The sequence below is a fragment of the Ambystoma mexicanum genome, chromosome 3q, assembly GCF_040938575.1.
Source record: "Ambystoma mexicanum isolate Mex_15411 chromosome 3q, UKY_AmexF1_1, whole genome shotgun sequence".
In the NCBI taxonomy this organism is placed as follows: domain Eukaryota; kingdom Metazoa; phylum Chordata; class Amphibia; order Caudata; family Ambystomatidae; genus Ambystoma; species Ambystoma mexicanum.
In genome coordinates this window covers 131,532,429-131,558,881 of record NC_090926.1, presented here as the reverse complement: position 1 = coordinate 131,558,881, position 26,453 = coordinate 131,532,429, and the positions used below count along the sequence as shown (strand labels likewise).

At 44.9% G+C, this 26,453-nt stretch overlaps 1 long non-coding RNA gene across 1 annotated transcript in view; it reads right to left on the bottom strand.

The window, feature by feature from the left end:
* LOC138582216 (uncharacterized) overlaps nucleotides 1-16,967 on the bottom strand; it is a 44,096-nt gene extending 27,129 nt beyond the window's left edge. The window contains exon 1 of the long non-coding RNA XR_011304982.1: nucleotides 16,503-16,967. This is a non-coding gene — a long non-coding RNA (uncharacterized lncRNA). The remainder of the gene's footprint in view (nucleotides 1-16,502) is intronic.
* Between the last annotated feature and the right edge of the window lie 9,486 nt (nucleotides 16,968-26,453).

The window sequence follows — 26,453 nt, the reverse complement described above, 5'->3', positions numbered from 1 at the left end:
GCAAGTTTGGGAGGACCACCAGATAACCTGACGGTTCTCAGAGGAGCACCTATATGGTCCTGTGGCCTGAGCAGGGCTCTGTCCACTATAGTCATGCTAGCCACAGTGTCTCTGCCTACCTTTTCACTTGGGGTCCATCCTTGGCCCCACATCCCCATCAAGTGCCAGGTATGTGAGGAACTGAATTAGCATCTCTGGGAGCCAGCTTTGCAGCAGGGGAACCACTACTCTTGCTCCTCGCCCACAGTAGCCAGGGCCCTTATTGGTAGCTGACTGGCCTACTGTGCTAGCAGTCTATTGGGGGTGGGCAAGGGAAACTCAACTATCTGCAAGTGGTGCAGAACAATGCTGTTAGGGCGGTAATGGGATTATCCAAGTCGGATCATGTCATCTGCCAGGAGAGAACTGCATTGGCTGCCCATTGCCAAGAGAATCCAGTATCGCACCCTCTGAATACCACACTCCTGTCTCTTCGGCCAGAGTCCATCGTACCTGGATGATCAGTTGAAATGGCTCCCTAACAGACGCTGTCTGAGGTCAAACAATCAGGGCTACTATGGGCACCAAAATCCAAATTGGCACTGGTACAGAATGGCTATTTTCTATTCTCTACCCCACATTTACAGAATACCCTTCCGCCTGATCTCTGGCTCTGCCTTAGCCTTCCTATCTTCAAACGAAAGCTGAAAACTGTTCATTTTGAATAATTCCCCTTAGGATGCCTAACACAACTTAGCCGGTCCACCCTTACTACCAATCACTGTTTTTTTCTGTGTTGTGTTCTTTGTTGTCTGTCATGTTTCAACGCTCCTATGCCTCAGGACCTTTGTCTCCAGTGCTTAAGAAATAAAGAAAATAAGTAAATAGGAAGTGGTTGCGAGAAGGAAGCAGATGGAAAATCTTCACCGGTTGACCACAGAAGGATCCAGGAATGCCACATGAGCCCGCAAGTCCACGCAGAGACAGCAGCGACACCGGGGCAAATCGGCATCCACACCGAATGCAAGTAATTGTAAAGGAAACAAACAAGAGAGAAAAAGCAAAATGACTCATTGTTAAAGAGGCAAGTGAACTAAGAGCAACACCTTTATAAATATGTGAATGTACACAGTGCAAGTATATGGGGAAACCCAAATAGGATAATATATCAAGAAGGTACATTATCAAACAAAGTATATGTGCAACTTTGAGAGAGGGCAGAGACCCTGTATGAACAGAAGACCTGGCAGGGGAGTATACCAGGCAATTACAAGTGTGTGAATACAAGAAGCCCTGGCAGGGGAGTATACCAGGCAATTACAAGTGTGTGAATATAAGAAGAAGCAGCCCTGGCAGGAGAGTATTCCAGTAAGACGCGTCCTGCGTGGTAAGAATCTCGTGTCTTTGCTGTCAGCTGGCTGATTGTTTCTGATTGTTTCTCCTTCTGCAATGTGCTGCTTTCTATTCACTCATATTGTGGGTTGTAGTTTGGCCCAATATGAGTACTGGGATGGCAGCACACAAGGAGACTGGGGCCAACCCTATATCTAAATTGGCCTTGGGGGCATTAGCAGACTCTACGGCCCTCTCACCAACGACTAACAGGGATCGTGTATCGGAGGTTGCAGCTCTTAGTGAGCGCAGGAGATTGAGAGTGCTTAGTAAGCAGAGTAAACTCCCTGCTATGGAAATGTCCCTATCTGAAGACCCTGCCCCTTCACATAAAGTATCAAGCCAAATGCAGGATATTGATAGGCCGTCTGTGAAGGCTGGCCACACAGTGCAAACACCCCCAAGGACTGAGACACCCATGGTGTCTAACTCAGCGCAAGCAAAGCCTTTTGCTCTCTCCATTGTTCCCTCCCAGTGGTCCGAGCATATGGCTAATATTGCCAAAGAATTACTTGCATGCAAAGACCCATTTGATCTTGGCCTACTGGCGGAGCCCTTGAATAATTGGGCATCGAGTTTTCGCCTGACTAAAGTGAACACTGCTTCCCAGACGCATGGATCTATCTGTATAGGTGTCTCATCACAGGCTTCTAGTGTGAAGGTTGCCTGTCAGGCCCTTATACAAAGGGAAATAATAGACCAAGGGACTCAAACTGATTGGTGTTGTAAGGCTCACTGGTACCTATTGGGGTAGTTGTGGATTGTAAGGAAAAGATTCTCATCCCCAATACAGCTGGATCCCATGAAACCTCTCCTTTGGAATCGCAACGTGAGGCGAACTTTGTATACAAAGACGTAAATCCGCATACAATTCTGAATTATAAACTGAAGAGAGTACTCCCCCCCCGAACGTACAACTAAAGAAGTCACAAATGCCAAAAATAAAGGACGTGAACACATATGACTTCATAATGGATCAGAGAAATTTTATTCTAACTAATGTCCAGAAAATTGAAGGAAAAGAGTCTAAAGAAACACTACGCAACAAGGTTCTTGCCTGGCTGTGTCAGCGAACAGGACCAGTAGTGGTTAGACGCATGGACCTAATTATCACCCGTAGGATAGATCAGAGCGATTGGTGCTCGCAACCTAATACTGATTGCATCATAGTGAGCTGTGGGGCTAGCACCCTACCTACCTTTCTTAGACATTGTAAATATCTGCCTAAAGGTGCCTCTAAATGTAATTTGATTCTTTAAGTGTTACAGTCTCTCACCGGAAATGTTCTGTTGTATCCCTCCCTATTATAGCTATTGTATTTATTGATGAATGTTTTACAGTAGTTCTGATGATGAGTTTGCTATCACAGTCTAAAGTCACTTTGCTTGTGCCGAGGAAGAATTTTACCTCTCACGCTATGTAGCGTTTATGTATTTATGATTTTGTCTTTGTCTGCGCCATCACGCCCACGGGTTTATTGTGCGCAGAACAAATGTAATAAAGAAAAAGTTACAAATGTGTGAATACAAGCAGCCCAGGCAGGAGAGTATACCAGGCAATCACAAGTGTGTGGATACAAGTGACCCTGCCTGGCAGGAGAGTATACCAGGCAGTTACAAGAGATGAACAAGAAATAAAGAGTTTCTGAGAAGAAACATCGGGACTAAGAAAAGGGTTGTGTTGATCAGAAATAAAGCGGCCCTGAGAGGAAATATCAGGACTAGGAAAGTAGTGTGTTAACCAGGACAGGAGGAGCAAAGCACTGGCAGAAAAAAATACCAAGAATCCTGAAGGACACAACACAAAAGTAAAACTACCAGTGTTGTTGCCAGTCGAGGAAGGCACAAGCAACTGTTGTTTTTGAAACATCACAAAGTAGAGGACTCCAGGGGAAGAGAACCACCCTCTGCAGCAAGGACCTTCCTCATTGAAGACTTTCTCTGTTGGAGTTATTTGTTGTTCCACCCAAGGTTACAGACATTTCCATCTTCACCTTAGAATGTAGTTTATAGTGTGAGGTGCAGAATAGAACTTTGGACATGGAACAGTTTGTTTTGAACATTCTGACACAGACGGATCCTTAGTTTTGGTTTTAGTAGGGAAATTCCTCTTGGAGCAGGGTCAGAGAGGCATTTTCCCAACCACTTTTATTTTCAATAAAAGTCTTTAACCAAAAACATGGCTAACTTGTGTCTGAGTTTTATTCCTGACACTTCACACTGTCTAAAAGTTTGAGTGATTCAGGCAAATTTTGGAGTTTGTTCAGTAAAAATGAAGCAAACATCTTCCCTGTTATATTTAAGATAGACAAAAGTCTATAATTCCTGGGTTCATTACGCTCCGCTCTATGGAATACTGGTATCAATATCGCTGTTCTCCAGGATATAGGGATGTTACCTGTTTGTCCGACCTTTCTAAACAAGCTTGCCAAAATACTATCCCAGGTCTCTGGATAATAATAATAATAACAATTTGGCATTTATATAGCGCGACGAACCCGGAGGTATCTGAGCGCTGCTTATTATTACCCATAGTGCGTGGTGCTCATTTATCGACCTCGGAAGGATGAAAGGCTGAGTTTGGCCCTGCCGGGATTCGAACCTGCGTTAGCAGGCTCTGCACGGATGTCAAAGCGAGCGCTCTACTCGCTGTGCCACTTGACCGGCTTTAATACAATACTGGCTAGTCCATTAGGTCCTGGAGATCTCAAAACCTTTAGTCTGCCAATATTCATTATTATGTCATCCCTGACTATTTGTATCACAGCTTTATATATTAAAGCCTTTCGTTTCACTATGTTTGCATCATTCTCATGTTGTAAATTGGCTTCTATGTACTCACACCATTGGGTCTCATTTATTGGGTTAAGGATCTTTTTCCCCTTCCCCAATAGTTGCCATATGCCTCTAGTATCTCGTGAGTACAATACGAATACAATGTTTTGCCAGGATGCACTTATATTAGAACAGCGTTATCACCTGACTCAATTTCTATACTTGTTTTTGATTGCCTTAACAGTTTGAAATATAATAGAAGGGTCAGATCTACTATTCTTGATGCAACAAATATCTCTGTGCATGACTCTATTATCCCTAATAGTGTTATTGTAAACCATACCACTTTTGTCTCACACTCTATATAGACAGCCCTATGAACTGCAACATCATTAGAAAACTGCAGCAGCCAATTCTCAATCTCATTGATGTCTAAATGTTCTAATTGTTTGTTTGTTTGTTTATTATTTATACAGCGTGCCACACCCTGAGGTATCTGGGCGCTTTAGTCAAGACAGCTTAGAATACATACATACACACATAGGTAGTGATAGAGAATACAGAATGCAAAGTAAGACGTGGTAAAGAGCACTAAATCCGTCAAATAACAGTCAAAAGCAACAATTACTAGCATAAAATAAGTATACAGATATACATTAGTCAGTGGGAGGGCTAGACATAATGGTGGGGCCAGTGGAATCTAGATTATAGACTCAAACAGTACGTGCAGTGTCCTTGGAGAGAGGAGCCGTTTTTTGGTTTTGGTCCTGCAACTCTGGAGGTTCTGGTCCGTGTGAAGGTTCAGTGGGAGAGCATTCCAGGCCAGGGCTGATTGTACCGGGAAGCTAGTACTTCCCGCTCTTTTTAGGTTGTAGCAAGGCAAAATAATGCAGTGGGAATTGGCTGATCTCAGGGGTATGGAAGAGGTTTTAGGGACAATTTTATCAATCAAGTGTTTCGGGGCGGCATTCTGAAGACATTTGTGGGAGATGGAGACAAGTTTAAAGAAGATTCTGTCCCGAATAGAGAGCCATTTGTGTCTTCTTCTTGTTTCCGAAATGTGGTCTTTTCTTGGGATGCTCAAGGCGGTTCTTAGTGCATTATTTTGCAGAGTTTGGAGTTTGTTTAGTACTTGTTTGTTGGCTCCTCCATAGAGGGCGTTGCAATAATCAAGTTTGGACAAGATTAATGCTCGTACCAGGATCATACAGTTGTTGGTAGAGAGAGAGTTTTTACATGCGTGAATAGGTTTGCAGGTATAGGCGGTAGCTGTCGCAGTGGCGCTAGCTTGTTTCTTGAGGTTCAGGGTGGAATCGAGGTGGAATCCTAGGGTTTTAGTTTCCTTCGCTGTAGTAATCAGGTTGCCGTCTATAGTGAACGAGGTGTATTTAGGGTTGAGTTTTTTTTTAGGTAGATAGGGGCGCCTAATATACGAATTTCAGTCTTGTCATCATTCAGGCACAAGCTATGGGTGGCCATCCATGCCTGAATGACAAGGTACATTTTATTTAGTCGTTCGTTGTCGGCATCGTAGTTGCCAGAAAGTAGGATTAGTATCTGGGTGTCATCTGCATAGTTGGTGTAGATGACACCCAGACGGTCCAGTATGTCGAATAGGGGTTTAGTAAACATGTTATAAAGTTTAGAGGAGACACAGGAGCCTTGAGGCACCCCGCAGATGATGGGGATGGGGTCAGCTGCATCTGAAGGGGAGAATACTCTCATCATTCGGTCATTTAAGAAGGATTTAATCCAAGTTGTGGCCTCTGGGGAGAAGTTTGCTGCCGATGATAAGTGTTTACAAAGTATATTGTGGTCAATCAGATCAAAGGCAGCGGACAGGTCTAGTAGCAGAAGTGATGCACATTGTCAATTGTATTTTATTAAGTCTATTTGTGTTTTCAAATCTAGAAGGGCTGTTTCAGTTCCTTGAAGAGGTCTAAATCCGGATTGTCTAAGCCCTAAGAGGTTGTTGGTCTCTAGGCAGGACTGAATATGGAGGTAGGCTGCTTTATCAATGATTTTGAGAAGGAAGGGGACTAGTTATTGGCCTATAGTTGGTTGGGATGGTAGGGTGAAGTGAGGCTTTTTTCAGCAGGGGAAGTACCCATGCGTCTTTTAGATTAGTAGGAACCTGACATGATTTGAACAAGGCATTTATTAACCTAGTGATAAAAGGGGTGAGAACCTTCACTGCATCTTTTATGATTTGCGCAGGGCAAATGTCACCTTGGCATCGTGAGGGTTTCAAAGAGTTAATGATTTTTGCGACCTCTGCTGTGGTGACTTGAGAAAATTTGAATGCAGGTAGAGTATTCTTAAGGATAGAATTTTCTGAGTTCTGAGCTGTATCAAAGCCATTGATATTAAGTCTCTTGGAGGCGATTTTCTTTTGGAGGGTCGTAATTTTATTGGCCAGGGTGTTTTGGATGTCAGTGCACAAAGCTTTGTCTTTTGGGTGCGAGTCGTCTGGGCCTATAGGTGATTCTAATTCCCTTAGGATTCCAAATAGTTCCTTAATGCTGGAACTGGCATTTTGGATTCTGTCGTTGTATGTTTCCTGTTTAGTTTTGATGATCTCTGCTTTGTAGCGTGCAGTGATTTCTGTGATTATATTTTTGTTCTCCTTGGTAGGCAAGTTTTTCTAGGTGGTCTCGCATTTTCTTTTTTCGGCCCTCGGGGCTTTCAATTGTGCTGTGTACCAGGTATTAAGGTGATCTTTAGGTTTACTCTTGCATAATTTCAAGGGCGCAATAGTGTCAAGGGCCGTTGTCATGGTGTTGTTGAAGAGATCTATTAGTTCCTCTGGATTTTCAGAGTTATTGCCGTTGAGTATTGGGATCAGCAGGGGGGCTCTTTTTTCAGCTGTGATGTTACACTTGTTTCTGGTAAGTAGAGGAGGTGCAATAGGTTTAGTTTCTCGGGCTGGACGGTTGGCATTAATAGTAAAGGTGATGAAGGAGTGTTCAGTCCAGCATTGTGGTTTGATGGCAGTGATTACAGTGGGGCAGTTATAGTCTTCCAACCAGTCCAGTGTTCGTCCTTCCATGTGGGTGGATTGGTTGATTCTCTGTGTAAAGTTCAGCTCATTTAGAGATTCTTCCAAGGATTTAGCAGCCTGGTTGTTCGGGTCAGCTAGGCCTAGGTTAAAGTCACCAAGTATTACAATTTGTGACGTTGGTTTGGTGTTATCAGAAAGCAATGAGATAATTCCTCAAAGTCTCCTAGTGGGCCAGGAGGCCGGTATATAAGATGGGCAGTAGGTGTGCTAGAGTGGGAGGTAGGTATTTTGATTGTTAGCAGTTCACAAGATTTGGGTGAGAAGGTGATTGCAGGTCTGAGTGCTAAATTGGTGATGGCTATGAAGGCAATCCCTCCGCCTTTATGATTTTCTTTGTCTGCTCGTGTGATGGTATAGGAGTCTGGGATAGCTAGCATGAGAGAGGGCCCTACTGCTCCATGCAGCCAAGTCTCTGAAACTGCTAGGAAGTGAAGATCGTTGTCTGCGTTAATAGGTGCACCTTTGATGAGTGCAGGCTTTGTCTGAGCTGGAAGATGCAGAGGTTTAGGTTGGGATGGGGATGTTGGTCGTTTGTCTCGCTTTAGTTTCAGTTTTTTGGGTGGGGCGCCAGAGGCAGTAAGACATGGTGAGCTCTGTATGGAGCTGTGGGTGATCTTAGATGATTTCTCATGATAAATGTTAACTAGAGGTGACAAAATGGTGAACCTAGAGGCAAGTCTTTCGTTTCTATAGATGCCACAGCAAGGTTGATTTGGAATCGGCTTAGTTGTGAACCGCTCGATCCATTGCAATGGGGAGAGTGTGGAAAGACTGTCAAGGCTGTTAAGTTTTGTTTGGCTGTTTTCCCTAGTTTGAATTAGTTTGGGTAGGATTGGGGTGGGTTTGATAGTGTCTGATAGCAAGTCCATTTGTAAGGGGGGGAGGAAGGGTGTCGGTTTGGCCATATGGTATGACATTTTTTGCTTGGCGGGCGGCACTGCTGATAACTGTTGACCCAATGAGGGGAGACTCAGTAGTATGTACAAGACTAGCTTTAGGAGCATCATAGTGGTATTGCTCTAATGTAAATTGTTTGTTGCCCGAAGATATCACAGGAGGGAGGCAGTGGTGATGATGATGGGTTGAGCATGTGGCCAGTTCTCTAAGCCAGAGTATTGGGGGCAATGGTCTAACAGAGTAAAGTCATCCCGTTCAGAGGATCTGTGGCACGCGCAAACGTTTGTTTAAAGTTAGTAAGGCAGTTGATCAGGCTATTCGCCTACAGTTGGGTAGGTAGGCTAGTCTAACATGAATTGATATCACGGAGGGCAGGCTAGTCTAGCAAGTATATATGTTCAGCTAGTCAGATCAGATGTCACAGAGAAATATCATGGTCACAATCACGTTGAAATAAAAAGGGTTGTGGTGCCAATAGCGAAAGGAAAGATTGGAAGATGCCAGTTAAGGCAAAGTCTTGTGCCTACAGGGGGCAGAGGCTAATTCAGAGCTCTCAGGCAAATTAATAAGGCATGTTAATGTTGCCAGTAGGCTGATTTGCAATCTCATCAGCACATCAGAGTTGCAGATATACTATTTGAAAATCTCACAGTCGCGATAAAATAGCAGATAGTTAAAATCACGGTCACATCAGGCTGTTTCAAATCCCACATATGCGTTTAATTTCAGATAGGCAAAATCATAGTCTCAACAGCATTGTGGCAGTAGCAACCAATGGTAACATCGGTGCTCAAGTATTAAGTCACAATAGTTATATGCCAATATGCATGAGCTACAGTACAGGCACTAACTAGTAGCAAAATAGTGTGCAAACAGCATGTACAAGGTCACATAGGGCTAATGGCCTGGATGTAGCGAGGGCCGCTATTAGGTTAGCTGGTTATCTGGCCATGATCGGTAGAACAGGTATCCAGGTGGCAATGGATAGGCGCTGAATTGTTAGCACAGCGGCAGGTACTGGCTTGTAGTCAGGTAATATGCATGTTAGCATGGTACAGTTGGGCGCAGGGTGGTTGTGGCTATTTGAGCATCTGTTGTCATAATATTCGTGGCGGTAGCTTTGTAGAGCCAGTGGTAGTCAAACGGTGTGAACGATCATGTCAATCTGGTAAAAAAGTAACGTTTTTGACTTTGCATTTTACGCTGAATGGTAGAAGTTAGTACATTGGTGCGTACCTTGGTTGAGTCAGTGTTACACTCACCTGGTCTCTGCCGGTCGTTCGGGCACGGTTGGAGCCCTCCCAGGATTTGGCTCCCCTGGATAGATTCTCACCCCCTGCTGCTGCCCAGTACACTGTTCTGGATGCTGATACTTCCCCTGCGGGAACACGAGAGGTAATAAGGGGGTGGAGGTATTGTGACTCTCTTCGGATCTTTCGTGCCAAATTGAGATGAGTAGGCTCACCTGGTATTTAGTGAGGGCGAGCTCTCCGTCCTGCTTCTCTTCAGCAGGGGTGCTTCCTGATGACCCAGTTGCTTCACTGGTCCGTTGATGTGGTGGCCCAGACCGGCTGTGACCCAACCACTTTGAAGGTAAGAGTTTTTGTGTTAATTATTGTTCATATGGGTATTAATTCCATGTCACATGATTTAAGTTTGTTCTCTCACAATGTCTCTTTCTTTCCTGCAGGTGACGGCGGCCCAGCGGAGCCATTACGCCGGTGCAGGACTTCGAAGTGTTCCCAAGAGGATGACAAGTTGGAATCTTAAGGTAAGCGTGAGATGAGATGGCGCGCGACCTTAAATAATGTTCCTATCAGGATTCTAACCTTATTTCTCCTTTTCTCCTGCAGGGATGGTCTGGCGGCGTCCTGAGAAGAGTTGCAGAGCGCAGACCTGACGGCGGTGAAAGAAGTCTGTGACCGCGTTGAAGCTGACTGGTGAGTTGGTGCTCGAGTCGAGAGTCAGCTAAGTGCGCTCTTGCCGGTCAAGGATGGAGTCTCTGCGAGCAGGTAAGAAGCGCTTCAGGGATGATTCAGCTGGTTCTGATGGAGAAAAAATGGGTAAGTGTGCCTCTGCGATGGTTTTGCTGACTCTGCAGGTAAGATGCTTCTCCGCGATGGTTTTGCTGTTTCTGCAGGTAAGATGCTTCTCCGCAATGGTTTTGCTGTTTCTGCAGGTAAGATGCTTCTCCGCGATGGTTTTGCTGTTTCTGCAGGTAAGATGCTTCTCTGCAATGGTTTTGCTGTTTCTGCAGGTAAGATGCTTCTCCGCGATGGTTTTGCTTTACAGCAGGTAAGTGGTTCCTCCGAGATGGGTCATTGGAGAACAGGATGGATGCTTCGTCGGAAGGGTTGCACAGGAACATAGGTAGGGTGCTTCTCAGGCGGCAGTGAGCGTCACGCTGCTTGGGCAGAATAACGCGAAGCCTAAGCCTGCAGGCGGGGCAGGCTTAAATAGCCTGGTCTCGGCCACGCCCCTTTGCTCTGCTATATGGTTCCACCCTGCCACTCCGAAATGCTTCTGCATGTGCAGCTTCTTGGATTCCTATGGCCACGCCTGGGCCAGATGGGAGTGGCTGACTGAGATGAAATGGGATAGCACATGCCCAGGGGAAAAGGTTTATGAGCCTGGCGGCAAAGGCGCCAGGACTGGGTCAGCTGGACTCTTTAGGGGATGAGGACTGGAGTTCCAGTCCAGTGGCCATGACAGTCGGGCAGGGGTCCTGGCGTGGGCGTGCGGGTGTTGCGGACAGGCGCAGAGAGGCTGGCCTTGTCCAGATGGGCCTTAGCCAAGTGGGGCCGGCTTCCGCCTCTGGTCGCCCCGGATCAGGCAAATAGGCGGGCTGAGCAGGCTGCTAGGCAACCGTGGTAAACAAAGTTTTCGCACTCCGTGTGGCGGCCATTTTAGGAGCTGGAATGCATGCTCCAAGTGATTATAATGGTGCAGGCTGCACACGGCGTTAGGGCACAAGTAAGCCACATGAAGAGGCCAAGGTCGGAACACTCACACTGATATGCAGGTGAACACCCGTGAATTCAAATCGCCATGGTAAGGAGGGTGGCTCGGCACGACATACTGCCCTGCAGCTCCAAGGATGCGTGGATGGGCGATGAGCTGCTCCTGCAGCTGGGACGAATGCGATGGGGCTCCTGCCCGGGAACAGGACGATGGGCGAATGTTGATGCAATTAGTTCCCAAAGTTACCTCTGCAACTCTTAGCACTCTCCATATTTTGCCTAGACCAAAGAATGCAGTTCGCTGCATGGTTAATATCAACTTTTCCAATTTTTCGTTGCCCATAATCTTCCTCGCTAAGGGATATATGCACAGTAAGCATAGCACGGTCACTAAAACTATTGGGGTGAATAGCCATACTTTGCACCAATTGTAGAAGATCATAATTGACAAAATAATAATCCAGCATTGCCTTCTTATTACCTGATGACCAGGAATATTGTCCTGGGCAATCAACCATTTTACATCCATTTAGCATCCTTAATCCCCAATCATCTAGAAAACTCAAACCATGTCTGTCCCTGCTCATTTGAAACTCTGCCTCATGGTCCTTTCACCTTTCACCCCTAAAGCCTCCACATATTCTTTACAACATACACATTGAGGATTCAAATCGTCCCCTAGCAGTACAAGATCTTCATTATCTCCCATGATTCCTCCCGTCAGAAACCCAGTAAGGATATTAGAAATTAGCCTCCATAGATTGATTTATTGATTGATATTTTATTTCTATCGCGCTCGTGCACAAGTGTTTCAGAGCGCGACAAGGCAAGGGAGGGGAACAGGGGAGAACAAAACAGCGATCTTGCTAGACCCAGTGACATTGAGAACGCGCAAGTGCATGGGAGAAGGGGGAGGGGAAAAGTGCATTGAAGGGGGGAGAGGTGGAAAGTGCGAAGCAGAGGAGAAACAGATAAATAACAATAAATAAATAATAAAGGCAACAAACAGTGCTAATGCAGCTGGCAATTTGCAAGTGCTAGGTTTAAGGCAGCAGACAAGGTAGGTCCGATAAGTGCAGGAAGAAAAAGGGGGGGCTGTATGGTTACAGATACAGACCCCAGTGCAAGGGGTGGCCCGGAGGCAGTGTGGGAGGGTGACAGGATGAGCAGGTACCTGGGCCCAAAAGACAAAGGGTGGCCAGGTGCACAGTGCCAAGAGCGAACAGATCAGCAGGGGAGAGGGGGAGCGAAGGCAGAAGAAAAGAGGAAGGTCTTGAGGCGCTTCCGGAACCGGAGATGGTTCTCCTCAAGTTTTAGAGTGGCAGGGAGGCTGTTCCAGAGGGAGGCCCCAGCCGAAGACAGAGATCTACCCCCAGCTTGTTTCTTAGAAAAACGACTGACCCTGAGTGAGTTGGAGGTAGAGGAGCGAAGAGCTCAAGAGGGGAGGTATTTGCGGAGGGATTGCTGAAGATATTTTGGACCCAGGCCCCAGAAAGCCTTGTGGACAATGCAGAGGGTTTTAAATTTAATCCTTGCATCCACTGGGAGCCAGTGAAGAGATTTCAGAGCTGGTGAGATACGATCCAAGGGCTTGAGGCCAAGGACAAGTCTTGCAGTCCTGTTCTGGATTAGTTGCAGAGGGCGGAGAGTATAGGCAGGTAGATTTAGAAAGAGGCTGTTACAATAGTCCAAGCTAGAGAGAACCAGAGCTTGAGATAACATGATCTTCTGGGGGAAGGAGAGGAAAGGCAGAGTACCTCTGAGGAGGTGCAGTCGGAAATTTGACTTTTTAGAGACCTCAGAGATGTGGGCGGAGAAGGAAAGAGAGGCACCACTGTAATAATTGTGATAGAGCCATGATGATTCATAATCATCATGTGCAACTAATAAGGAAGGGGTACAAGTGGACGGGGACACACCAGATTCCTCCATCCAGGTTAATGGTTCATATTCAAAAGGTGACAATGGAAAACATTCATGTAGGAGGTGCTTCACTTGAAGATATACAACAAGTCTTAAAATGGCTTGTAGATTCGCTACTTACCCTGTTGGTTAAATTACCATATTTATGTTGCAAGAAAGTTGGTTGCTTTCAAAATTGTATGTTGATGGTTTTCACACCTTTCAGACTCTGGCTAGAAAGAGAGAATTAGGCAGACCCAATGGGGGTCTGCTGATTAGTGTAAGGCATTAATTTCCCTCCCACAATGTGAGGATAATATTTTAGCAATTGAGGTGGGTGGTGGGGGCCCGGTGGGTGTGGCAAGGTTGCTTGTGTAAGATTAGGATTAATACAGTCAAGCGGCTCAACAAGGTCGAAATCGTCAGATTCCAGAACACATAAAGGAGGAATTTATTGCAGCAGCTGTAGCAAATTTGACAGGTTAATCCTTCTTTATGTTTCTGGTACAATTGTTTCATGTTAAATGTGTTGCTTTCTATCTTATCACGGTTGGTGCCCTTACCCAACACCCCAAATTGTTCAAATGTCCAGCATAGAGCAACTTTATCGCACCAAATTTTACACGCACTGGAGTAGAGCTGTACTTGGTGCCTCCATCTCTATTTATTACAGAATTATCAACCTTCTGCACTAAATCTACTGAGGCAACCTTTAGGATAATACTGGCTTCAGATGTATTGCTGTTCAACAGCCGGCTAGTCAAGGTTCCAGCATTATTTGACTGCTGTTTCATTTTACAACTTTCATTGTTGTTTTGCCGTGGGGGGAAAGTGATTTCTGACCAACTGCTGCCTCATGGCTGGATTGGTCTCACTTCTCCTTACTATGGCTTGCACGCTGTCACAGTGCTTCCTTGTTTGCATGACATGTATATGTCAGAGGTTTCGAATATTTCTGACTCATTCACTTCCACTGCAATAAACACAGGCAGCTTAACATTAGAGTCATTGGATTCTCATGTCTCCCCTGACACTGTGGGGGTGTTCACAATATTGTCTCTCACAGTTTTGATTGACAACTTCTGATCCTTAGCTAAGCTCAAATACATGATCTGCATTGGGGCTGCATTATTCTTTATATTGTCATGAACCTTTCTACATAATTTCAATAAAATCTTCTTCGCAAACTGGATTGTGACCATAAATAGTTGAATCTCAACAAATGGCTCTACTCCTGCATGTGCCTCTGCAAAGCTGTCCATAGAGTCAGACTCTGGAATGAGATTAGGGGATGCCGACAATCTATTATCCAAGCCTTTCGTAGAATCACTTGTCTCAGCCCTCCTAGGAGCCTCAGGTTCAGCATTATCCGTACCTTACAAAGCGGGCATGTTAGCAACCGGTGCAATACTTTGTTGTAATGAGTGAGTAGCATAACTCTAATAACGAGTTAATATCAATGTCCTCCAGGTTTGAACTGTCCTATGCCTCACTTCCCACATTAGATAGGCGAATATCGTGAATTGGGGCTATGGCAGAATCTGCTATCCGCCTCTCCTCCAAAATCGGAACCATTGACTCAGCGTGGAAGAAGGAGGTAATTTTCCCCTTAGGATATAACCTCACTTGTACGCCTTCGCCTGATAATGTATCCTGGGCCTCAACCATGGGCCTTGTTGATTACACAATTCCCCCACAGACCCTTTTGCTTTGCGGAGGTTATTCCGGCTGGGCTTTGATTTTGCTTTGCTGGGCATTGGGTGCGTAAATATTCAAGCCCAATCCACTGAACCGCAGACTGCTAGACTGCCACTTGCAGTCACTTTCTACATGCGCATGCTGATGCGCTATGATCAGTTTATGTAGAACTTCCAGAAGAGCACTGTGCACCACGTTCACCAGCAGACACTAGTAGCAGAATATAGAGCTTCACTCCTCATTACAAGCACAGGACAACAATCCACAACGTCCTCTGCTAGACTGCCACTTGCAGCCACTTTCTAGTATCTATCAATCCACCCGATCATGTTCATATGTGCAGCACTCACCCAATCAAACCAAGACATAGTAAGCGAGTTTGGGCAAATAAGGTGGCTAAAAAGGTAAATGAGAAAAATGAAATACTGAGTCAGTTATCAGCTGCAGACTATGGAACTCAAGGCTACCCCTGCCTACTGTAAGAGAACAGATAAAGAGATTGTTCCATGTGCATGCGCTGATGTTTGCAGAGCAAATAATATGACAGAGTTAATCAGCATAGGTGGATTGAGTTGTCAATGTTTATTCCATGGTCATTATTAAACAAAAAAACTGTGCTGACACGTGTTTCGACCACATCAGTCTTTTTCAGGGTGAATTAATGATTGTATAATCAGAATATTAAGCAAACAAACAAAAGGTCATGTTGGTATAAATTGTAACACAAAAGAATCAAAGTAAATCCCAAAATTAAAAGTTAAGTATCCATGTGACAATGTGACCATGAATGGTATCAAAATGAATTGAATGAGGAACGAAAAATGGAAAAGGGAGGAAACAGAAAAACCAAAAAAGTAATTAATATATGTTAACGGTAACAAATAATACACTTTGCTATCTACTATGTCGTTAAGAAAATCATTGGCATTGCCCATGTCATTCAGTAAATTGCACGAACCCAAATTTATATTGTCCTCATCTAGGATTTAGCAGACCTGTGTGTTCTGTGCATAACATAATCCTTAAAACACAGTGTAGCTGCGCCAGGGAATTGGCAGGAAGGAACTTGTTAGATTCCAACTTATTGACATATAAAGCATCTAGAACATTAGTGTAAATGCCAGCAGAAAGTGTCAAACTGAGTGTAACAAGGTATTGTATACCAATTGGTACCAGGCAGAAATTGCCGTATGTATGCTCTGTTTCTTACCCACTTGTTACCATGCCAAATTGCACTGAAGTGTGTCAGATTCTTGATGCTGCTAGGATGCAGAAAACGTGTGAAACCTTGGCGCTAGAAGAAGCCCCCAAAAAAAGAAAAGGGGTTCAGTAATGATCTTAGTGATCCATGTATCAATACGATTTGTGCCGTGTCCGTTGCTGCTGCAAAGACAATGCATGCTATTCCATGGGCAGGTCTTGAATAATGCGTGCAACAGATTAGTGCACATGGAATGTGCCTTGTAAGGATTCAAAGCAAACAAATTATGGTTGCTGGTGAATGGCATAAGGTGCTTGTGTATTTCTATTAAAGTGCTAAGAAGTCCATAAAGTGCATAAGTTGGAACTATGGATCCAAGAAGTGGTGTTTCCAGAAAGTGGTTAGAAACTTACATCCGGTGTAAAAACCCATGCAAATAGCCTGATTACGCTACAGAGTAAACTCACCTATTCCAAATGGTTGTGGATGTTGAAACTGAGTGAAGTGCAGTTTCCCTCAAAAACAAGGTGGGTGGCCGATATCTTGGAAAAGCACATGGTGCATTCATTAGTGACTTCCTGAGTATTCGGCCGTGTTGCAGACAAGAAATGTGATTAAAAAGTCATGTGATGACTTACCAACAGTCATTTCGGGTCTGTCCAGCTACCGTCCCTGCCATTGTCCGGCGTGCATGTTGGGATGTAATGCAGGCGCCGGAACAGTGTAAAAGGATATCGTACCAGAATGAAACACGTGATCTCCGTGTTCAGAGATCACGTGATATTGCGTGTGTGTTGTTAGTAGTAGGACTTGAGAGTTCTTAAAGCGCCAGTGCTGAAATACATGGCTCCAAAAAGTATGTTCAGATTATTAAGATATAAAGCATAATGTAAAAGGTATTTGTAACGTTATGTACATGGATAGCGGTAAGGAGTAGCATTTGGATAGTCTGTTATGAATAACATTTATATGTATTGCTAAATGCGACTGGTGATGCGTTGTGCGCAATAAGCTCGGGGAACAAAATTGTGCAAAGAGGATTGCTGACATGTTCTGCATGAAGGGTTTGAAAATATGAGCACATGTGTAGGTGCCGAAAAACGTACTTAGACATAAGCTGTTAGCTATATGTTCATTGTTTGACACAAAAAGTAGTGGAATATGTCAGATAATTGCAGCTTGTGTGCAGGTGGTCCAATCTGTATTGCACCTACTGGTATGTGGTTGTATTAAGGTAGGCCTAAGGTCTATGAGTCAGTGGGAGTGATCCCCCATTGGGCTTGTCTCAAAAATAGGATCACTAATAGCGGTCATTGCTGAGAAAGTAAAACTTGATAGTGCATCACATGCTATTATGTTGGCGACCTGGCTAGAATGCCCTTGTTATCGCTCAGTTAGGCCTTTCTCGCATTTAGCTAGAAATCAATAGACAAATTGAGACATCAGGGCTTGTTAAAGTGAGATACATAGAAAATAAACAAGTAATGACATTTCATAGGCTTAACATTCATCACAAATTGGAACAAAGTTGGGTTAACTGGGCAGAAAGAAGGAATGTGGATGGTGAATGTTATCCTGACAAATAGAAACGTATGGCTGGGTCACAGGAAAACGTTGAGTTCATGTTCCGTGTTTAAACCAAATTTAGTGCACCGTAATTTACAAATCATACGTGATTAAAGTTGGAGTTGTCGATCGCCACCTCTCGTATGTAGTCGTGCTTGTTTAGTCCGATGAAACGTATGTCTTTCTTGATGGCCAATTGGTGATTTGCTTGCCAGTGCACTGCCAAGGGCAGCTTAGGATCTTGATGGTTTAGGCTGGATAAATGCTCTGGTATCCATACTCGTAGCCCGCGAATGGTGCTCCCTATGAACACTTCTCCACATACACAAATAAATGTATTCACGATAAACTTGGATCTACAGTTTATGAAATCCTTAATTTCAAACTTGAGACCTCCATGACAAGTGAAGGACTTTGTTGTTGACAGAGCAAAGTTGCAAAGATTACAATTGCCACATTTGTGGAAACCTGTTAAGGTGTGCTTGAGGCAATTGATTTCAATCCAAGGAACAGGCGTTGGTTTAAGAAAAGAGGGACTCAGTTTGTCCTTTAAAGTCGGAGCATTGGTAAAGATCATTTTGGGTCAAGTGGCAATGTATTTGTGCAGGTCCTAGTCTAGCATAAGTAAATGCCAATGTTTTTTGAGTCATTTGTATAGACGGTTGCTGTCATGAGAGAATTTCATGATGAAACTGACTCCTTGGCATGGTTCTTGCGAGGTTTGAGGTTTCTTTTTGAACATCTCTCTTTGTAGGAAGTTGGTCTTGATTCGAGTGTTATCAATACATTTATTGGAGGACCCCCATTCCTTGAACCTGCACCTGAGTAAGTCACATTTGCCTGTATAAATCTCATTGGAACTACATTTTCTTTTGGCACCGTAGAATTCTCCTACTGGGATGTTATTGATTACAGTTTCTTGTGACAACTAGTCGCAAACAGATTCGAATTGACTTTCGGTAGGTTTTCTATAAGTCTGTGCGTATAATGTTTCATTTTCAATCTATGCACCCTGTGAACTCAATACCAAAGGTGTTGTTATTTAGATTATCTTACAAAAGAGTCAAATCGGTCTAGGGAAACATTCCCAATTACCAGCACATTATCTATGTACCTTTTCCATATAATGATCTCTGTGTCATAGTTGTGAGGGTCATAGATATGTGTTCTCAACGAAACCCATAAAGAGGTTTGCTAAACAGGGTGCATATTTTGCTCCCATGGCGACACCCTTTGCTGTGCAAAAGTATTGGTTGTTAAACAGGAATTGTTTATGGTCTAGTGTAAATTGCAAAAAAGATTTGATCATGTCGACATGAGTGCTGTGTGAGGCTGAATAGTTACGGACGACATTATCTAGAGTATCTATTGCTAAATTGTGCTTAATGGAAGTGTAAAGTGATTTTACATCTAATGTTGCTAGTTTATATTGTGAATGCCATGAGATCTTTTGCAGAATCACAAGAGTTTCTGTAGATTCTTTAAGATAGGATGGTAATAGTGGTAGCTGTGCCAATGTATTCTGATAATCCTTCTGTTGCCCAATTCATACCGATCATAATGGGGTGCACATCCGTAAGATGTTCAAAATGCTTATGTGCTTTGGGTAGGAAGTACATTGTTGGAATGACCGGATTTGGTTTCATTAGAAATGCTTTTTCCTGATCTGTAAGTAAACCTCTGGTATACCATTCTCTAATCAAAAGCGTTCGTTTTTGAACAGTTTGTTCAGTGGGGTTGCTAGTGAGCTTCTTATAGCAGCCTCTTGTAGATCTGGTGTGGATGGTCTAGTTTTGATTAGTAGGTAGTCTGTTCTATTGAGAATGACTATATTGCCGCCTTTGTCGCCCTCTTTTATCATAATGTTGGAATCATTGGCTAAATTAATCCGAGAGGCCCTTTCAGCATAACTGAGGTTAGGTTCCTGGATCTTGTACCCCCATTTGGAATGATGCATGTAATTGTGGATCTCTGAGGTCACTGCTCTGTAGAATGTGTCAATGAATTCAGAACTGTTTTTAAGTTCTTGAAGTTCACGATTTCGCGAGTGAACTCCTAATTCCTGACAAGTCAATTCTTTGGTCTTGGGTGGGTCTGATGTGAGAGAAAGTAACAAATGTGTACTCTCAATGTCTTCTACTATGAGGGCATTCAGAGGTTCTTGTTTTTTGCACGGATGATTCATACATTGTAACCTTATTGTGAAAGAATTGCTTTCAATTAAATTTCCTAACAAATTTGTATAAATCGATTTGGAATTCAGTCATGTCGGACATGGTACTCGGAGCAAACGAGAGACCTCTGTTGAGTAGTGTTATCTCATTGTTTGACAAAACCCTATTTGATTTGCCTTTTGTTTGTATTGTTTCCTGCGGCTACTCCCTGATCCTCTTCCTCGTCTTCCTCTGAAGTAGTTTTTGTTGTTGTGATATTGCGCCCTAAAGGGGCTTGGAATCTCACCTGCTTGAAAGATGTTTGGTGACCCAGGACATACTTTTTCTCTTCTTATGTTCCCTGAACCTCTTAAGGTACTGGTGTCTTGCCAAACCTGGTGATCGAAGCAGCTTTCATACACTCCTACTGGCCCCTTTCTTCCACACTCAGTTTCAGAATACCGTCATAACTAGTCTGAGGTACCCTACTCAATAAACACTTAGCCCAGTCTTTCTGGTCAACATCATGGATGTCACAAGCCATTTCAAATGCCTCTTACCACTGAAGAATGTCGGAGCCTTCCACTGTAACGCTCACCTGATTCTCGCAGAGGCGCCGGTCTTGACTGGGCGACTACCGTATCTTCAAAGGTGATGTGTAGCACCCGGTTGGCTCTTTGGGCTGGACCTCTGTGCACTGTATGCCTGACGTGTAGAGTAAGATGTCTGCAGATAGAAAATATGGGGTTAATGAACTGGGGTTATTGGGGTGTCCCTATCTCTTTCCTCTTCTCTCCTGTAGACCCCAAAGGTTAACGCTCTCACCTTAGGTAAGTGAATGCCGAGCTCTCCATCTGCCTCGGGGCAGGGTGCTGTAGCCAGTTTCTTCACTGGATAGGTAGCGCAGGCCTCTTGACTTCAGAGGACTGCTGTCCGTCGTTTACTGCACGAACGGTAAGTTTCGAGTCATTCAAATGTCTTTTTAAAGTCTTTAGTAATGATGTCTCTTGTTTTGCAGGGTTCCGGGGATGACGGGCTGAAGTGAGTTGAAGATGGAGCCCGTGTGATGAATAGAAGCGCCTGGAAGCACGTGAGTAAGCGCTTGTTGCCTGATTCACGATGCGCTCTAACTGTCTTTTTATTTTGCAGGTACGAGTTCGGAGCGGCTGCAGGGTGCCGGAATACCCACTGGATTAGATGTGGAAAGGAGTAATGGCACGTGAGTATTAAAGTTCCCCAATGTCTTTAAACGCACCTTGTTTTGTCTTTCAGATGCGGATGCAGCGCCGAAGGCCTCCGGAGCGTGCGAAGAGTTGGTAAGCTTTTGTCTTTCAGATGCCGGAATGCAGTATGAAGACCTCCGGAGCGCACGAAGAGTAGGTAAGCCTTTGCCTTTCCGATGCCGGAATGCTAACCTGTTCTTTCTTGTCTTTATAGGTGTTGCTGAAGACTGGATTCAGAATGGTAAGCCTTTTTCCTTAGGCCCAGGACTGGATGCAGAAGACACGATGAGCGTCCTGCTGCAGAGGGTGCAGAATAACGCAAAGCAAGATTCATCCACCGAGTTCCTGGTAAGAAAAGAGTTCCTGCCTTCCAGAAGAGTTCCAGTGTTCTAAATCTAGGGATTGGCTCCAGCCCCACCCAACAGGAAAAGTAGTTCCAAACAGAAGAGGATCAGAGGCTCAACTGGCAGGCAAGTAAGCAGCATGGTCTGCTGCAGGTAAGTCCACCCAAGCATTATGAGCCCGGCGCTTCCAGCGCTGGGACTGGGCATATTTATGAGCCCGGCGCTTCCAGCGCTGGGACTGGGCATATTTATGAGCCTGGTGCCACTGGCGCCAGGACTGGGTCCAAAAGGTCCCAATTGGGACTGGTTGGCACTCGGAACCTGGGTTATGGATCTGCTTCCAAGGGAGTTGGGAAAACCCTGACCTTTTGGAAGCAGAGATCATGACAGTACCCCCCCTCAAGGCCCCTCCCAAACCGGGCTTCTCCGGGGGTTTTGGCTTGTCAGGAAATGTTCGGTGAAATCTTTTGATTAGGCGAGGAGCGTGGACATATTCAGCAGGTTCCCAGGATCTCTCTTGGGGGCCGTAGCCTTTCCAGTCAATTAGGTAGAATAGTTTAGATTTGGAGATCTTGGAGTCCAGAATGCTTTTGACTTCAAACTCGAGTTCTCCATCCACTAGGATAGGTTTTGGAGATTTGGTTAGTCGGGTTTGAGGTTGCACGGGTTTTAATAGAGAGACGTGGAAGACCGGATGTATCTTCATGTGCGGGGGCAAGTCCAACTTGACCGCTACTGGGTTTACTATGGTAGTGATGGAATAGGGACCAAGGTATCTTGGGTTGAATGTGCGTGGCCCTTTTAGAGATAGATATTTGGTGGATAACCAGACTTGATCCCCTACTTGATAGTGAGGGGCTTCCTTCCGATGTTGATCTGCTCCTTTCTTGTATTGTTCTTTAGCCCTTTGAAGGTGAGAAACAGCTTCCTTAAAGGCTTGGGTGATTGTAGAATGCAGGTAGTCTACTGCTGGTGTTTCAAGATCTTGGAGGGGATCCAACTCCGAGGTTCGAGGGTGACTGCCGTACAAAAGAAAAAACGGGGTTTTCCCAGTTCCCGAGTGGACAGAGTTATTGTAGGCATACTCGGCTATCCAAAGGATATCTTTCCAAGTGTTTTCAGTTTGTTGCAGCATGCAGCGTAAATACTGTTCCAGAGTTTGATTGGTCCTCTCGGTTTGTCCGTCGGTCTGAGGGTGGTGACTGGTCGATAGTCTCACATCAATTTGAGCCGACCGACAGCAACTTCGCCAAAAATGAGAAATAAATTGACTACCTCGATCCGAAATTAGAACCGAAGGAAAACCGTGCAGTCGGACGATGTTTTCGAGAAATTCTCGGGCCAGAGTTGCTGCTGTTGGCAAGCCTTTGAGCGGAATGAAATGCGCCATCTTGGAGAATAAGTCCACGATTACTAGAATCGTATTGTATCCGGAGCATGGAGGTAGATCGGTGATGAAGTCCATAGAAAGCGTATGCCAAGGGCGAGGTGGGATGTCAATAGGGCGTAAGAGGCCTGCTGGTCTTTCCTTTTGACTCTTGTTTTGGGCGCATACTCCACAGGACATTATAAAGTCTCTGATATCTTTTTTCCAAGACGGCCACCAGAAGTAGCGCTTGATCTTTTCTGAGGTCTTGGCTATACCGGGATGACCTTCCATTAAAGAGTCGTGATAACAAGAGATTACTTTTTTCTGTAAATCTGTGGTGGGTAGGTATAATCGTTCTTGGAAATACAATAAGTTGTCCTTTACTGCAAAGTCCTTTCCCTGCAGATGCCAATTCTGTATATCTGCTGGAGTTACAAGTTGCCTGGCTTTATCCTTAACTTCCTCTATGGATTCTTTGGCGATTACACCCAGAATTCTTTGTTCGGGAATGATTGGTACAGGTTTAGGGTTGATCAAGTGTTCTTCCACTCCCATCCGAGAAAGGGCATCGGCTTTACCGTTCTTTGTACCTGGTCGATAGGTAATTATGAAGTCAAACTCGGCAAAGAATAATGCCCAACGGAGTTGTCTAGAGGATTGGGCTTTTGCGTTTTTCAAATATTGCAGGTTTCGGTAATCCGTAATCACAGTAACGGTGTGTCGGGCCCCCAGCAGATAATGCCGCCAAGCCTTAAAGGCAGACTTGATAGCCAGAAGTTCCTTGTCAGTAATCGTGTAATTGACTTCAGGAGGCGAGAATTTGCGGGACCAAAATGCCACGGGATGCAACTGATTGGTTACCGGGTCCTTTTGTGATAGAACTGCCCCCATGGCAAGGCTTGAAGCATCAGTTTCCACGATGTAGGGGAGTTCGGGGCGAGGGTGTTTTAAGATTGGTGCAGAGATAAATTTTGTCTTCAAATCCTGGAAAGCTTGTTCCGCCTCGGTAGACCATTCAAAACGTTTGTTTTTCTTTAACAAGGCAGTGATGGGCCGGACTATTCGAGAGAACTCGGGGATAAACCTGCGGTAAAAGTTAGCGAAGCCTAACATGCTTTGCACACCTTTTACGGAGGATGGTGATGGCCATTTGAGAACTGCATCGACCTTCTTTGAATCCATACGCACCCCGCCAGGTGATAATATGAATCCCAAGAATTCAACTTCAGTCACGTTGAAAACACATTTTTCCAACTTAGCGAAAAGTTTGTGTTGACGCAATCTTTCGAGGACCATTTTCACGTGTTTCCGATGTTCAGATTCCGATGAAGAATAAACGAGGATGTCGTCAATGTAAACAACAACACATACATCTATGAGCTCTCTGAGGACATCGTTCATAAAATATTGAAAGGCGGCCGGGGCATTGCAAAGTCCGAAGGGCATGACCTGATATTCAAATAGCCCATACTTGGTGCGGAAGGCCGTCTTCCATTCATCGCCCTCTTTTACTCGTACCAAGTGGTAAGCTCCTCTAAGATCCAGCTTTGTATATATGCATGCTTTTCTGACTTGGTCCAGGAGTTCAGGGATCAAAGGTAACGGATATCTATTCTTAATGGTGATCTGGTTCAGGGAGCGATAATCGATACAAGTTCTAAGGTCTCCTTCCTTTTTTGGAACGAAGAACAAAGCTGAAGAAGCAGGGGACTTGGAAGGACGAATAAACCCATTTGCCAGGTATTGTCGAAGGTGAAGGTTCTCAGGCTCGGTGAGGGCATAAATTCTACTACAAGGAGGAGTAGATCCAGGTATCAGGTCTATCTGGCAGTCATAAGACCTATGAGGAGGTAGAGAGTTAGCCTGATCCTTCCGGAAAACATCTTGGTATTCTAGGTATTCGGGAGGTAACTGGGGAGTCTCTGAAGAAATTGCGGCCAGTGCAACACCAGGTGGAGGGTGACAAGTAGAGACACATTCTGGAAACTGGACCGTTCTTGCTCGCCAATCGATCAGAGGATTGTGTTTCTCTAACCAAGGTATTCCTAGAATAATCTGAAACTGAGGGGCCTTGATCACATCGAACACGATCTTCTCATGGTGTCCATCTTGACTTACTAGCGTCACTTCTTGAGTGGTATGCGTTACTGGCCCGGAGGCTATCTCCGTACCATCCACCGTAGTAATGACGTCCTTTACAGCCTTGGGACAAAGAGTTAGATTCATCCTCAAAACCATTTCATGATCCACATAATTGCCGATGGCACCGCTGTCGACGTAAGCTTCAATTGCATGTAATCGATCCGGATTATCAGGGCTAATGAGGACCATAGGTATCACGAAATGCGAGGTCACGGAACTGGTTTTTACGCTCGGCAAGAGGACCTCTATTCTTGTCGGGCGAGGTCGTTTCCCTGCTCAGAGTTTGTAACTTTGGTAACTGCAGCTCCTACTGCCTTCTTGGCAGGTTTCACCGGACAGTCTCGAAGAAAGTGCCCTGAGTTTCCGCAATATAGGCATAATTGCAACTGTTTCCTCCTTTCCCGCTCCCGTTGTGTTAAAGGACCTCTCAGACCCCCTATTTGCATGGATTGCCCGGAGTCTACTCCTTTGGAAGGAGTTGGCGGTTTGGAAAATACTCGAGCATCAAACTTGGAACGATCGGCCTTCCTGTTCTGCAGCCTGTGATCTATTTGAACGACCAAGTCTATGTAATCCGAACAGTCTTGTGGGGGATTCACTACTTGGGCTAAAACGTCTTTGAGCTCTCCACGTAAACCTCTATAAAACAGCGTAATCCTTTTGTCCTCAGGCCATTGAGTTTCCACTATTAGTCTATTGAAAGATGCAATATAAGCCAAAAGGTCTTGATTACCCTGTCGCAACGAAAGAAGCTCATTGTCCAAGGCCTGTCCCTGTGAATGTCTTGCGAACAGTTTTTCCATACTAAGCTGAAAGGCTTGAAAATCATGGAGAACCAGATCATCTTGATGAACTAGAGGGATCGACCAGTCTGCCGCATTGCCACTAAGGTACGAAAGTACAAAAGCTACTTTAGCTTGATCAGTTGGAAAGGCTGCTGGCCGGCATAAGAAGTGCAACCGGCACTGATTGATAAATACTGCAAACCTCTTTGGGTCACCAGAAAATCGCTCGGGCGGAGCCAGAGGTACATTCCCAGGTAGGTTGATCTGCACTGGAGTCATAGAGGATGTTGAAGGAAGATTTGCCCCTGATGCGGGTAACGGGGTCTGTCCGGCTTGTGACTGTAGCACTTGTCTAGCAAGATTGTCTGTTCTCTCCTTGGAAATAATTAGTTCCCTTCTTAGAGCATTCGTTTCCTGACGAGTTGCATGCACTTCTGCCCTTAGTTCCCCAAGTAACCGGGCTAGGGGGTCAGTATCTGAGGTTTCCATAGCGCCTGGGCGAGAGTTTTGCGGTAGGCTTTGCGTTCTGTAACGCTCACCTGATTCTCGCAGAGGCGCCGGTCTTGACTGGGCGACTACCGTATCTTCAAAGGTGATGTGTAGCACCCGGTTGGCTCTTTGGGCTGGACCTCTGTGCACTGTATGCCTGACGTGTAGAGTAAGATGTCTGCAGATAGAAAATATGGGGTTAATGAACTGGGGTTATTGGGGTGTCCCTATCTCTTTCCTCTTCTCCTCTCCTGTAGACCCCAAAGGTTAACGCTCTCACCTTAGGTAAGTGAATGCCGAGCTCTCCATCTGCCTCGGGGCAGGGTGCTGTAGCCAGTTTCTTCACTGGATAGGTAGCGCAGGCCTCTTGACTTCAGAGGACTGCTGTCCGTCGTTTACTGCACGAACGGTAAGTTTCGAGTCATTCAAATGTCTTTTTAAAGTCTTTAGTAATGATGTCTCTTGTTTTGCAGGGTTCCGGGGATGACGGGCTGAAGTGAGTTGAAGATGGAGCCCGT